The sequence below is a fragment of the Rana temporaria genome, chromosome 3, assembly GCF_905171775.1.
Source record: "Rana temporaria chromosome 3, aRanTem1.1, whole genome shotgun sequence".
Lineage (NCBI taxonomy): Eukaryota > Metazoa > Chordata > Amphibia > Anura > Ranidae > Rana > Rana temporaria.
In genome coordinates, this window is record NC_053491.1 from 174,121,669 (window position 1) to 174,134,461 (window position 12,793).

Sequence of the window (12,793 nt, forward strand, 5' to 3'; positions counted from 1 at the left end):
TCACCAGACAATAACGACATACTTCCAAAACAACTTGGATAGTGATACAAATCCCCTAAACAACTGGGAAGCACACAAAACAGTGGTTAGAGGAGAACTAATAAAATGGGGAGCGAGAAGGAAGAGGGAGAGAGAAAGGGAAATAACTCAACTATCCCAACAAATTGCTAATTTAGAAACTAGACACAAGCAGTCCTTATCAATTGTAGTGGAAGAAGAATTGACAAAATGTAGACTCTCCTTGAAACAGATCCTAGACTTAAAAATTAGGAAGGCACTCTTCTTCAAGAAGAATATCTTCTACGAACAAGGGGATAAAAGTGGGAAACTGCTTGCTAAAGCCCTCAAAGACGCACAAACAGCTAACCATGTTCATGCCGTCAAAGACAGTTTGGGGACACTGATCCACGACCCGGAGAAAATAGCCAAACTTTTCTCAAAATTTTATGATAAACTTTATAACCTCCCCGAACAACATAAACCCCACTACGTCACGAGCACTAAAAGAGAAGCTATATTAGAATTTTTAAGAGACAGTGAACTCCCCACACTAAATCAGGAAGACACATCCAAATTGGAAGACCCTATTAACCTATCAGAAATACAAGCAGCTATCTCGGACCTGAAAGCAGGGAAGAGCCCAGGCCCTGATGGCTTTACCTCCCAATACTACAGGACCTACATGAATAGTTTGTGTAAGCCACTAATGTCTGCCTACAATCACCTAGCCAAGAACAAACATGACTCCAACTCCTTCTTACTAGCTCATATCGCAGTAATCCCCAAACCAGACAGGGACCATTCAGATTGCGCCAACTTTAGGCCTATATCGCTACTAAATAATGACTTGAAGCTCCTGGCAAAGATCTTGGCCAACAGACTAAAACCACTACTCAACAAAATCATAGGTCCTGAACAGGTGGGCTTCATGCCCAGGAGAGAAGCCCGTGATAACATCACGAAAGCCCTCAACCTGATTCACTTAGCCCAAACCTCAAAAACAAAAGGGATGCTACTCTCCACCGATGCCGAAAAGGCTTTTGACAGAATCTCCTGGGACTACATGTTCTCCACATGCTCCCACATAGGGCTTGGGGAGGGCATGTTGTCGTGGCTGTCAGCCTTGTACCAACGTCCACAGGCAAGAATCAAAGTCAATAACACTTTATCTAACCCAATAAACATAACAAATGGGACCCGTCAGGGCTGCCCTCTTTCCCCCATCCTTTTTATTCTCTCCCTAGAGCCACTGATCAGAGCAGTCAACCTGTCTAAAGACGTGAGTGGCTTTAAGTTAGGCAAGACTGAGTACAAAATTGCCGCATACGCGGACGACCTCTTGTTCTTCCTTACTAAACCTTTCTTCTCCATCCCCAACCTACAAAAATTATTTGAAACATTCGGGTACATCTCAAACTTTAAAATAAACAAATCCAAATCGGAAGCTCTAAACCTGACCCTATCCCATGAACAAGTCACCCAGTTGAAATCTAACCACTCCTTTCATTGGGTCCCTTCCTCCCTCAAATATCTAGGAGTACACCTGACACGCACAATAGATTCCCTTTTCCTCGCTAATTACTCACCACTACTCAGATCAATATCGATAGACCTTCAGAAATGGACCCCCAAACTATTTTCTTGGTTCGGTAGAGCCTCGATTCTGAAAATGACAATCCTCCCCAGACTCCTGTATATTTTTAACGCCCTCCCAATACATATCCCGGAAACATTTTTCACCAAACTTCTTAAATTACAGAGGAGATTCTTATGGGCTGATAAGAACCCCAGAATCAACATCAAACTCCTCACCCTACCCAAACACAAAGGCGGAATAGGTCTTCCTGATTACAAAAAATACAACCAAGCATCTCATATTACCAGAATAATAGATTGGCATTGCCACAGTAAAGACAAAGACTGGGTCACACTGGAAAGGCAAATGGCACCTCACCACACTCTATTCGCACCATGGACCACTCACTCCAAAATACCCAACTCTGCGAAACATCCACTGATTACGAACACGCTTAAAGTATGGCACAGAATTGCACCAAAACACGGACTGGCATCAATCCCAGGCCCTCTCACTCCTATCTTTGACAACCCAGACTTTCCACCAGGCACTGAGGGTAAAAGGATTCCAGATCTGCTGGCCTTTGACTGCATCTCAGGGGACAAAGTGAAGACATATGACGAGATGAGGACAGAACATGGTGAGGCTTTTCCAGGTTTCTGGTTCCACCTCCAGTTGAGAAGCTTCTTGACCAACACCAGATCTCTCCCCGCATATATCCGCCCAATGACCGCTTTGGAGGATCTATGCTACAAAAGAGACTATGTCCCACATACTACCTCACTAGCTTACTCATGGCTCATCCAGCCACCACAAACAGATGTGAACGGACACAAACTTAGGTGGGAGAGAGATTTGGGAGTAGACATAAGTGACTCACAATGGGAGAAGGCATGCACCCTTTCGCATAAATGCTCCTTAAGTACCAGATATCAGGAGATCTCCTACAAGATACTGACACAATGGTACATTACACCACAAAGAACCAAAAAATGGTTCAATAATGCATCAGACACGTGTTGGCGCTGCAAAAATGAAGTAGGCTCCTTCCTACACATATGGTGGGAATGCCCTGGCATATATGCTTACTGGCAAACTGTAACTAAATGGATAAGACACATTACTGAAACAACAATCACACTTGATGCAGCTGCATGCCTTCTCCATATAAACCACCTCCCTATTAGCAAATACAAAAAAACCCTCACCAGACACCTGCTAAACGCTGCCAAAACACTCATCCCCCTTCACTGGAAATCAACCCAGGCCCCAGGGATTGGGGAATGGCTAGACAGAGTTGCCTATATATACAAAATGGAAGAAATAACCGCAATGAAACACGAGAAGAGCTCCAATTTCAATGACCTCTGGCAACCATGGTTCCTATTCACGTATTCTACTGAATATCAAACATTGCATCAATGATACTGATATACACATTTCTCACAGCTATGCCAAATACAAAGATGGTCTTTACTAAATGTATGTATACCTGAATATATGAATGCCGAACCACACTATATCTAACTGGTATAGCGAACTTTCCCAACAGTGGTCCAACCCTCCTATCCCCTACCCGCCTATATACCCATCCTACTTACCCTAACCCTTGTACCCTCCCCCTCCCCTTTCCTAACACATCCTCTTTCCTGACTCAGCAATTATCCATCCTATGTCTTGATTTACATATTTAAAACCCTGTCAGTACCTCCATTACTTAAATGTACGCCGACATATGTAGCTACTTGTTCACTTGTTATGTCAGATTCTATACTCTGTTACAAAATGTCTTATGTATAATCTACATTTTCATCAATAAAATCCTTTGATTGTGAAAAAAAAAAAAATTAAAACAAGTCCAGAAATATTTGCCTGCTGAAAAAAGGCCCGGCCGGGCAAATGTATGCTGGAATCCTGTCTGCTCGGGCCTACACACGACCGAACATGTCTGCTGAAACTGGTCCGCTTTGTCCATCGCAATGTCGCAGTCCTGCTAAAAATCACAGATAATCGCCATTACCAGTAAAAACTATTTAAAATAAAAATATGCTTTTTTTAAAAAAAAAACGTTTTTTTTTTTAATAGCACAAAAAATGTAAACCCGCAGAGGTGATCAAATACCACCAAAAGAAAGCTCTATTTGTGGGAAAAAGAGGATGTCAATTTTGTTTGGGTACAGCATCGCACTACCGCGCAGTTGTTAGTTAAAGCGATGCCGTGCCGTATCGCAAAAATGGCCTGGTCATTAAGGGGGCAAATCCTTCCAGGTACTGAAGTGGTTAACCCCTTAAGGACCGCCTCACGCCGATTTACGTCGGCAGAATGGCATGGCTGGGCACAATCACGTACAGGTACGTTGCCCTTTCAGAATCCAGCCGTGGGTCCTGAGCGTGCCACCGCCGCCGCGCTCGCGACCTGGTCCTGAGCTCCGTGATTGCGCCCATGGACCCGATCACCGCCAGTGTCCCATGATCGGGTCACAGAGCTGAAGAACAGCGAGAGGTGAGTGTAAACAAACCTTTCCCTGTTCTTCCTAGTATGAGTGTCACTGATCGTCTGATCCCTGTCATAGGGAACGACGATCAGTGATGTCACACGCCAAGCCATGCCCCCACACAGCCCCCTTCAGCGCCCCCTACAGGTTAACCCCTTCACTACCAGTGTCATTTTGACAGTAATCAGTGCATTTTTATAGCACTGATCGGTGTGAAAATGACAATGGTCCCAAAATAGTGTCAAAAGTGTCCGATGTGCCCGACATAATGTTGCAGTCACAATAAAAATTGCTGATCGCCGCTATTACTAGTTAAAAAAAAAAATATTAATAAAAATGCCATAAAACTATCCCCTATTTTGTAGACGCTATAACTTTTGCGCAAACCAATCAATAAACGCTTATGTAAAAAATATGTAGAAGAATACATATCGGACTAAGCTGAGGAAAAAAAATTATATATTTTTTGGGGATATTTATTATAGCAAAAAGTAAAAAATATTGAATTTTTTTCAAAATTTACGCTCTATTTTTGTTTATAGCGCAAAAAATAAAAACTGCAGAGGTGATCAAATACCACCAAAAGAAGGCTCTATTTGTGGGGAAAAAAGGACGCCAATTTTGTTTGGGAGCCACGTCGCACGACTGCGCAATTGTCAGTTAAAGCAACGCAGTGCCGAATCGCAAAAAGTGGCCTGGTCCTTTAGCAACAAAATGGTCCGGGGCTTAAGTGGTTAAAGAAGACATAAAGAGGCAATGTTAGAGGAGAATAAAGTGATAGTTAAAACTCTGAACATTACTGACTGGTAAAGTCAGATTTGCCAACATCAAAGTAATGAATAGTCAGATGTGAAGTGATGATTTTGGAACTCACTGCTGAAGATGATTATTATCTATAAATTGACATTTTATATTGGTACATTACTCAAAGGAGAATGTGCATGCTCTGTAACTGATAGTATCTGGAGATTGTAATTTATCAATTTGTTATTTTATAGGGTCTGGTCTATTTCATCTAAGCTTTGGCTAGCTTATACAATATTCCTTACCTTACTGCTCTTCATCATCCAACCTCTGATTACAGAGTCAGTATCCAACTCAAAAACTGAGAAAAAGGACAAAAATAGGCACAGAATCAAACATGATGTTTTGTTAAAAATATCAAAGGCCTACTGGTGATTGGCGCCTCAAATAACTGTATTTCAGATAATGTCTTAGAAGGTAAACAAGTCTTGTCCTAAACAATTATATGTTAGTGTAAATAAGAAACCAGTTGGATGAGCACATTCAGACAGACTAGCATCCGCCGGCTGCTCTTAATACAATTGGTCTGGCGGTGGCCGCCAATACTAAGTGTGGCACTGGCATTGCAGCTTAATGCTCAACCTACCTTCCTCCGTGGCATCCTTACAATATCTAACTTACTCCCATACAGTGCTCTGTGTCAGTAGCGTGGAAAAGAAAGGAGGGAAACCCAGCCAGCTATGGCATCATTTCAATATAATTAATTTAACCACTTAAGCCTCAGACAATTTTTTTTGCTAAATGACGGGGCCACTTTTTGCGATTCGGCACTGCTTCGCTTTAACTGACAATTGCGCGGTTGTGCGACGTGGCTCCCAAAAAAAATTTGCATCCTTTTTTCCCACAAATAGAGCTTTCTTTTGGTGGTATTTGATCACCTCTGTAGCTTTTATTTTTTGCGCTATAAACAAAAATAGAGCGCCAATTTTGAAAAAAAAATCTATATTTTTTACTTTTTGCTATAATAAATATCCCCAAAAAATATATAAGCGGTCGGGCTCACGGACATTGCGGCGAGCACGCGTCCACAAAGGAAACGTATATATACGTCCTTCTGCCTGCCTGTGCCATTCTGCAGACGTATATCTGCGTGCGCCAGGCGGCAAGCGGTTAATTTCTTTAAACATTCTTCAGGATCCTTGTCCTCCTATCTTATAAGATATTTGGACTTGTGTTTGATGCCACTGATTTTTTTTCTCATTTGTATGACTAGGGATTTCCTAGTCATTATACAAAGAAATAAGTGAAATAATCTTATGATTACAATCAGTAGCAGCAAACACAAGTCTAAATATCTTACAAGATAGGAGCAATCTAACTAATCATAGCACAAGGCTTCACTGATAAGGCTGCACTGATGGACACAGATGGGGCTGCACTGATGCGCACTCATAAGGCTGAACTAATGGCCACTGATAAGGCTGCACCAATGGGCACTGATGATGCTGCACTGATGGGCACTTATGAAGCTGCACTGATTAGGCTGCACTGAGGGCTAGGAGGCGGCACTGATAAGCTGCACTGATGGGCAATAATGATGAGGGGGCACTGTTGGGGCTGCACTGATTTTTTTTTATTATTAACATTTTATTATTTTTTAAAAGTTCAACCAATCACATCATCATTACATATCTTTCTATTGCATTCTGTAGTATTACAATAAGAAATACATAAATACAAACGTTTCAATATTTTACTCCAAGAAAGGAAAAAAAAAAGATCCCAAAGATCCCCCCCACCCAAAACACAAAAAAAAGGAGGCTCCTTGGCCCTACATATTTCGATCACTCCCTCCTTATTGCTTAATTAGCTCTACTATGGGTTAGATCTGCTTACCACTTCCCTTCCTGGAGGTTGCTCCTATTCAAGTTGCTATCTTCCTTAATTCACCATACCTTCCCCCCTTCTATTCCCGTGCATAGGTGTCCAATCTATTCTTCCCAAGTGAGAATCCCCCCACTCCCCCCCAAAATCCCTCCCCTATTTAATTTAGTTGACCTTCCACCCACCCTTTCGCCTATTGTGCATTAGAGGCCTTATTGGCCAATTACCCCAGACTTCATATAAAGTGGCCTTTTGGGCTCTTGCATTCCACTCCTAATAGTGTATCTACATAAAAAACATATAACAGAAAAGAAATAAAAATACACCCCCTTTGTGTTGATCCTCCACCCTCCCTGCATCTATCTTACCCCAGTTTGTGTAGGAGGCCATTACAAGGCCATACAGTCACAAAAAAAAAAGACAAAAGAAAAAGAAAACCCAGTTTACCCTTACCCTTACTCTAACCCCATTTGTTCATCCTCCCTCCGACCCCCCGATCCCTATATACCAGGAGGGGTAGGACAGAGGGAAAGGAAAGGGGCAAGGAGAAGAAGAAGAGAGAAGAGGAAAAAAAGGGTCATCATTTTACCTTAATACATAATTGTTCTGATCTATTTTGGGTTTATCCAGCTAACCGATTTCTGGGGAATAATATATCCATCCTTCCCAAATCTTTTCAAATTTTTCTTGTTACTGATAAGGCTGCACTGATGGGCACTGATAGACTGCACTGGTGGCCCATGATGAAGCTGCACTGATGGCCACTGATAAGGCAGCATCTATAGGCACTGATGAGGCTGCACAGATAAGGCAGGCCACTGATATACTGCACTTATGGGCACTCATGAGGCTGCACTGATGGGCACTAATAGGCTGCACTGATAGAGGAAGGGGTGTGGTTTACAGATGATAAGGTGGTTCTTCAATGGAAAGGGGTGTGGCCTTGACAGGAAGGCACGTGTCATATTTAAATTAGGGGGTGCACGAATTTAGTTAGGCCTAGTGCAGCACAAAACCACTGGACAGTACTCAATTACATATTTTCTTGAAATTATAAATACAGTATCTCACAAAAGTGAGTACACCTCTCACATTTTTTTAAATATTTTATTATATTTTTTTTAATGTGACAACACTGAAAAAAATACACTTTGCTCCAATGTAAAGCCGTGAGTGTACAGCTTGTATAAAACTGTGTGAATTTGCTGTCCCCTCAAAAAAGCTATACACACAGCCATTAATATCTAAACCACTGGCAATAAAAGCGAGTACTCCCCTAAGTGAAAATGTCCAAATTGGGCCCAATTAGCCAATGCCCCCCCCCCCAGTGTCATGTGACGCATTAGTGTTACAAGGTCTCAGGGGAGCAGGTGTGTTAAATGTGGTGTTATCTCATACTGGTCACTGGAAGTTCAACATGGCACATCATGGCAAATAACTCTCTGAGGATCTGGGAAAAAAATAATTGTTGCTCTACATAAAGATGGCCTAGACTGTAAGAAGATTGCCAAGACCCTGAAACTGAGCTGCAGCACGGTGTCCAAGACCAGGCAGCAGTTTAACAGGACAATATAAAAATATCAGATATAATCCTAAAATTACTCTAATCCCAGCGCTCAATGGTATAATCAAAAAATGTCACAATATTTACAAGGTATATAGCGGCTATTATAAAATCAACAATTACTAAAAAAATATGTGTTATCAGAGGTAAAAACTTAATAAAACATTAACAGCGCTTTCAAGTCACTGGCGTGACTAATGAGTTCAAAGGAATCTCATAACCTTAAATGAGATGATAAAAAAGCTCTCAGGGTCAAAACATTTGTTTGGCGGCTCCTATCAATCTCTTTATATAAACAGCTCAGTCCAAAACCCAAACTGTATGTGTGATGAAGTGTCCATTCACATAATGCTACCAAAGCAGAAATTGTAGATAAAAACTTCTCCAAGCACTACAGGGCTGTATGCTTCACACTGATATCTTCCCCCTATAGGTAATGTACTCACCACATATTAGGTGAAAGACAGCATAATAAATCCTGGATCTCTGCTTGTTTCCTCAAGAACTCTGGATGGATGTCAGCTGTAATGAGATCCTGGTGTGGAATCACTCTTGCTACAATTTAACTCTCTGCAGTTGTAAAGAGGTGTTTCCTTGGAACATTGGTGCAGCACAACGGTCATGCAGGGAGAAAAAGGGAGACTAGATAGTGTAAAACCCTTTTATTGTTAGTAATAAACCCCTGCTGCCCACATATGCTTACACGCTTAAAAATCATAAAAGGCTTGTCACTCAAAACTAGGTATCAGCTCACGCAGGGAGGATGTTCACAAATCTCTATCCCCTGTTTTGTAAGTCCCGGGTAAATACCAGCATCGGTGCAAGAAAGCTTTCTTGCACCGATGCTGGTATTTACCCGGGACTTACAAAACAGGGGATAGAGATTTGTGAACATCCTCCCTGCGTGAGCTGATACCTAGTTTTGAGTGACAAGCCTTTTATGATTTTTAAGCGTGTAAGCATATGTGGGCAGCAGGGGTTTATTACTAACAATAAAAGGGTTTTACACTATCTAGTCTCCCTTTTTCTCCCTGCATGACCGTTGTGCTGCACCAATGTTCCAAGGAAACACCTCTTTACAACTGCAGAGAGTTAAATTGTAGCAAGAGTGATTCCACACCAGGATCTCATTACAGCTGACATCCATCCAGAGTTCTTGAGGAAACAAGCAGAGATCCAGGATTTATTATGCTGTCTTTCACCTAATATGTGGTGAGTACATTACCTATAGGGGGAAGATATCAGTGTGAAGCATACAGCCCTGTAGTGCTTGGAGAAGTTTTTATCTACAATTTCTGCTTTGGTAGCATTATGTGAATGGACACTTCATCACACATACAGTTTGGGTTTTGGACTGAGCTGTTTATATAAAGAGATTGATAGGAGCCGCCAAACAAATGTTTTGACCCTGAGAGCTTTTTTATCATCTCATTTAAGGTTATGAGATTCCTTTGAACTCATTAGTCACGCCAGTGACTTGAAAGCGCTGTTAATGTTTTATTAAGTTTTTACCTCTGATAACACATATTTTTTTAGTTTAACAGGACAGGTTCCACTCAGAATAGGCCTCGCCATGGTCGACCAAAGAAGTTGAGTGCATGTGCTCAGCATCATATCCAGAGGTTGTCTTTAGGAAATAGACATATGAGTACTGCCAGCATTGCTACAGAGGTTGAAGGGGTGGGGGTCAGCCTGTCATTGCTCATACCATACGCTGCACACTGCATCAAATTGGTCTGCATGTCTGTCGTCCCAGAAGGAAGCCTCTTCAAAAGATGATGGACAAAAAAGGACATGGATTACTGACCTAAACCATATTGAGCATCTGTGGGGCATCCTCAAACGGAAGGTGGAGAAGCGCAAGATCTCTAACATCCACCAGCTCCGTGATGTCATCATGAAGGAGGAGAAGAAGACTCCAGTGGACCTGTGAAGATCTGATGAACTCCATGCCCAAAAAGGCTAAGGGAGTGCTGGAAAATAATGATGGTCACACAAAATATTGACATTTTGGGCCGAATTTGGACATTTTTACTTAGGGGTGTACCCACTTTTGTTGCCAGTGGTTTAGATATTAATGCCTGTGTGTTGAGTTTTTTTGAGGGGACAGCAGATTTATAAAAGCTGTACACTCACTACTTTGTATTACAGCAAAGTATAATTTCTTCAGTGTTGTCACATGAAAAGGTAAAATAAAATATTTACAAAAATGTGATTGGTGTTCTCACTTTTGTGAGATACTGTATGAACAACTCCATAATAGTCTTATGATGTTTTGGTGGCTAACCTACTGAAATTTTGTTTTATTAATCAGAGAAAGCTCTACATCTAAAAACATCTAAAACGTATCCTAGGGTATAACAAAAATTCCAACCATCAGCTCTCTGAAAGCTGCATGGTGTTAGGTGCCTTAAGTATACAGTTTTCATCAGCAGAAAAACACTGCAAACTAGTCACACTAGTCAATGACTTCAATGTATTAACAGCTTTTCACCCTTTACAGTGTGCAGATTGCTGAATTGTGCATCCACACCACCTGGATATTTCCAGCCCTTTGTCATATACATGGCTGTCCTATGAAGGAGCAATTGTAGGAGTCAGAATGTATCCAGACTTTCTATCTCACCAATTCACCAGCAGCCAAAATATTCGTTTAACCAACCGCTGAACTACCAGTTGGTTATGAATTTCTTAGAATACCTAGATAACACTAATATTTAGTATATATTAGCTTGGATAACACTAAAATATAAGTGAGTCAGTAGCTTTGTGTTCACAATTTTAATAAGCTACCACAAGAAAATCACAGCAAAGCTAATCCACTCAATATGAAAACTGGTGAAAAATAAAAGAGACAGACATATAAAGGGTCAGTACCCATTTTGTTAACTCCTATCGATGATGTTAAGGTTTTCCTTATTCTTCACTCCACACTGAAAGAACTGAACATTGTGAAGGGTTATGTTCAGGGGTCAAGTCCTGGGGAAAAAAGTTTGGGAACTCCCACCCAAGGTCCACTCCCCCACCAAAAAAAAAAAAATGATACTCTCATATGCATAATTACTAAACTGCAAGTTCTTTCTAAATACCGCGATAACTCGTGGCAGACCTCCACAATGTCTCCTGGGAACAATGACAAAAGCTCCCAGGAGACATTGCGGCATTGGGGAAGTGACTGAATACCCGTATTCTACCTGATGAATCCATATACAGGGAGCGGCCAGTAACATAAAGGATTACTACGGTTCGGCTACCCCTGACAGTGACTCGAGCTGGGTATCGCCGCTTAGTGAAGAATTGGCTCGGGCGGCTCGGCTGCTCTAGTCCTGCAAAGGGAACTGAGTTCCTGCTGTGAAAAAAGTGCAGGAACTCCATTCCTACGCGTTCCCGCAGGACTTGGGCCCTGGTTATGTTGGGATAAATGGGCCAGTATAATTGCTCCCTTCTTTCAAGAGGACTCTCAAAATGCATTATTACCAAACCCCAGAGGACACAAGGGTCTGTGTCCTCTGGGGTGTATTCACAGCATGTCCCTCCTAATGGTAACCTTGGTTTAGTGTGGGCAAGAAGAGATTCATTCCCTGCATGGATGGATGAGATGACTACTGCTTTAATACTTTACTACGTTACAACGAGTAGCACTGTTTGTTTTCATTTCATGAAGACACGCCTGATAAGGTCACAATAACTGCATCAAATGTACTGTGTGTGTGTGTGTGTATATATATATATATATATATATATATATATATATATATTGTGGGAGATTAGCTCGTGGGATCACCTTTTCTGAATGACAGTCAGCAAGCGGGCACTTTCTTAAAAATCCGGCGGATGCCAGGTTTATTTACAGGAGGTTTGCAAAATAAAAAAATAAACAAAACAGTAAATTAAATCCTTACCATCCGGCACTTACTAAACAAATAGTCTCCTCTCTATACAGTGCGGGGCTGGTCACCCACAAAACATGAGGTAAGGCAAACCCAGTGCCGATCCTGACCTCCCTGGGGCCCTAAGCAAAATTCTGCTAAGGGGCCACTCTACCTGACCCGTAAATAATGGGCGTGGTTTAAGCATAATATTGGGCATGGCTTAAATGGGCTTGACTCAAAGGGGTGTGGTTAGAGTCTGAGATGAACGAGGGATGAAGGGAGAAATAAAGGAAGAAAGAGAGAGAGAGAGGGGAAGTAAAAAAAGAGGGATGGAGGGACAGCAGGCCCACATTTTACACCGCAATAGAAATATGTGTATTCCAGAAAGTTTAACAATCAGCAGATAAAGATACTCCAAACACCTGGTGTTGGCGCCTCAGTCATCCCGGCACCATGGTTGTTATGGTGCCAGATGATTGAAGCGCATTATTTCTATTATTACATTGTAATATAAAAAGAAATCGTTCAACTCACCATAATTCAGAATCAGTGGGAGCTCTGATGTCATTGTACCAGCCAGTGGAGTCCCCAGCAGAGTGCTTCCATACATCTCAGATGTCCCCAGCCAGCGGAGTGCTTCCTTACATCTCAGGTGTCCC